The following is a 3,642-nucleotide window of genomic DNA, read 5'->3' as shown; positions in this document are numbered from 1 at the left end:
AAAATTTCTCAGGATCGAGAATTGAGAACACGAACATAATCTGAAAATTTTTGGATTTTAGATTTTTTGCACAGCGATACGAGAAATTTTTTCTTAAGTTGTGTTCCGGGGGAAGATTGTGTGCTAAAGTCACATCCGAAATAATATCCGCAACTGTAGCCGAGTGGCTAAGGCGTCTGACAAAAAATCAGATCTCCTGTGTTGTCTGACAAGAAATCAGATTCCACTATGGAGCGAATATTCGAGTCCTAGCGACCGAGGAATTTTTTTTTTTTTTTGACTATATACCGGAATATCCTTTTCGACGTATTCGTCAAGTTTCATTGAATCTTGATTGTATATTTCCATAACGCTATGAAATATATTTTATCTCATCACTTTTAGCTGTCATAATTTTATCAGGAAAAATCGTCTATTCATTTGTGCACTGTTCATAACATAGACATTGATTAATAATATTTTCTGAAACAAGTTGCAAATTAATATTCATTCTGCAATTGACTGAAAGCCCAATGTTAATTACTAGAAGATCACATTTGCTGATCCATGATATGATGTATTTTTAATATTTCTCAGGTTTCAGAATTGAGAACAGGAACCTAATCTGAAAATTTTCGGATTTTCAATTTTTTGCACAGCGGTATGAGAAATTTTTTCTTAAGTTGTATTGCGGGAGAAGATTGTGCGCTAAAATCACATTCGAAATAATATCCGCAGCTGTAGCCGAGTGGCTAAGGCGTCTGACTAAAAATCAGATCTCCTGTGGTGTCTGACTAGAAATCAGATTCCACTAGGGAGCGAATGTTCGAGTCCTAGCGACCGAGGAATTTTTTTTTTTTTTTACTTTATAGCGGAATATCTTTTTCAACGTACCTGTTAAGTTTCTAAGAATTTTGATTGTATATTTCCATAACCATATGAAATATATTTTATCTCATTACTTTTACGCTGTCTGAATTTTAGCAGGAAAAATCGTCCATTTATTTGTGCACAGTTCTTAACCTAGCCATTGATTAGTTATATTTTCTGAAAGAAGTTGCAAATTAATAGTGTTTCTGCAATTGACTGAAAGCCCAATGTTAATTACTAGAAGATCACATTTGCTGATCCGTGATATGATGTATTTTTAAAATTTCTCATGATCCAGAATTGAGAACAGGAACATAATCTGAAAATTTTTGGATTTTCGATTTTTTGCACAGCGGTATGAGAAATTTATTTTTAAGTTGAATTGCGGGAGAAGATTGTGTGCTAAAATCACACCCGAAATAATATCCGCAGCTGTAGCCGAGTGGCTAAGGCGTCTGACTAAAAATCAGATCTTCTGTGGTGTCTGACTAGAAATCAGATTCCACTAAGGAGCGAATGTTCGAGTCCTAGCGACCGACGAAATTTTTTTTTTTGACTATATAGCGGAATATCTTTTTCAACGTATCTGTCAAGTTTCTATGAATTTTGATGGTATATTTCCATAACGCTATGAAAAATATTTTATCTCGTGACCTTTACGCTCTCTTAATTTTAGCACAAACAATCCTCTATTTATTTGCACGCCGCTCATAAGCTAGCCATTCATTTGTAATATTTTCGGAAAAAAGTTGCAAATTTTTGTCTTTCTGCAATTGAAGGAAGGCCCAGGGTTAATTACTAAAAGATGACATTTGCTGATCCATGATATTATGTGTTTTTAAAAATTTCTCAGGATCCAGAATTGAGAACACGAACATAATCTGAAAATTTTTGGATTTTAGATTTTTTGCACAGCGATATGAGAAATTTTGTCTTAAGTTGTATTGCGGGAGAAGATTGTGTGCTACAATCACATCCGATATAATATCCGCAGCTGTACCCGACTAGCTAAGGCGTCTGACAAAAAATCAGATCTCCTGTGGTGTCTGACAAGAAAGCAGATTCCACTATGCAGCGAATGTTCGAGTTCTAGCGACCGAGGAATTTTTTTTTACTATATAGCGTGAATATCTTTTTCAACGTATTCGTCAAATTTTTTTGAATTTTGCTTGTATATTTCCATAACGCTACGAAATATGTCTTATCTCATCACTTTTACGCTGACCTCATTTTAGCTGGAACAATCGTCGATTTATTTGGGCACTTTTCATGACCTAGCCATTGGTTAGTAATATTTTCTGAAAAAAGTTGCAAATTAATAGTCTTTCTGCAATTGACTGAAAGCCCAAGGTTAATTAATAGAAGATCACGTTTGCTGATCCGTGATATGATGTATTTTTAAAGTTTCTCAGGGTTCAGAATTTAGAACAGAAACCTAATCTGAAAATTTTTGGATTTTCGATTTTTTGCACAGCGGTAAGAGAAATTTTTTCTTAAGTTGTGTTGCGGGAGAAGTGTGTTTGCTAAAATCACATCCGAAATAATATCCGCAGCTGTAGCCGTGTGGCTAAGGCGTCTGACTAAAAATCAGATCTCCTGTGGTGTCTGACTAGAAATCAGATTCCACTAAGGAGCGAATGTTCGAGACCTTGCGACCGAGGAATTTTTTTTTTTTTGACTATATAGCTGAATATCTTTTTCAACGTATCTGTCAAGTTTCTATGAATTTTGATTGTATATTTCCATAACGCTATGAAATAAATTTTATCTCGTCACCTTTACGCTCTTTTAATTTTAGCACAAACAATCGTCCATTTATTTGCACGCCGCTCATAAGATAGCCATTCATTTGTAATATTTTCGGAAAAAAGTTGCAAATTAATAGTCTTTCTGCAATTGAATGAAGGCCTAGGGTTAATTACTAAAAGATGACATTTGCTGATCCATGATATTATGTGTTTTTAAAATTTCTCAGGATCCAGAATGGAGAACAGAAACATAATCTGAAAATTTTTGGATTTTCGATTTTTTGCACAGCGGTATGAGAAATTTTTTCCTAAGTTGCATTGCGGGAGAAGATTGTGTGCTAAAATCACATCCGAAATAATATCCGCAGCTGTAGCCGAGTGGCTAAGGCGTCTGACTAAAAATCAGATCTCCTGTGGTGTCTGACTAGAAATCAGATTCCACTAAGGAGCGAATGTTCGAGTCCTAGCGACCGAGGAATTTTTTTTTTTTTTGAGCATATAGCGGAATATATTTTTCAACGTACCTGTCAAGTTTCTACGAATTTTGATTGTATATTTCCATAACCATATGAAATATATTTTATCTCATTACTTTTACGCTGTCTGAATTTTAGCAGGAACAATCGTCCATTAATTTGTGCACTGTTCTTAACCTAGCCATTGATTAGTTATATTTTCTGAAAAAAGTTGCAAATTAATAGTCATTCAGCAATTGAAGGAAGGCCCAGGGTTAATTACCAGAAGATTACATTTGCTTATCCATGATATGATGTATTTTTAAAATTTCTCGGGAAGCAGAATTGAGAACACGAACATAAGCTGAAAATTTTTGGATTTTAGATTTTTTGCACAGTGATATGAGAAATTTTGTCTTAAGTTGTATTGCGGGAGAAGATTGTGTGCTAAAATCACACCCGAAATAATATCCGCAGCTGTAGCCGATTGGCTAAAGCGTCTGACTAAAAATCAGATCTCCTGTGGTGTCTGACTAGAAATCAGATTCCACTATGGAGCGAATGTTCGAGTCCTAGCGACCGAGGAATTT

Source organism: Belonocnema kinseyi, chromosome 1, assembly GCF_010883055.1.
Source record: "Belonocnema kinseyi isolate 2016_QV_RU_SX_M_011 chromosome 1, B_treatae_v1, whole genome shotgun sequence".
Taxonomy (NCBI): domain Eukaryota; kingdom Metazoa; phylum Arthropoda; class Insecta; order Hymenoptera; family Cynipidae; genus Belonocnema; species Belonocnema kinseyi.
This window is presented reverse-complemented; position numbering follows the sequence as displayed.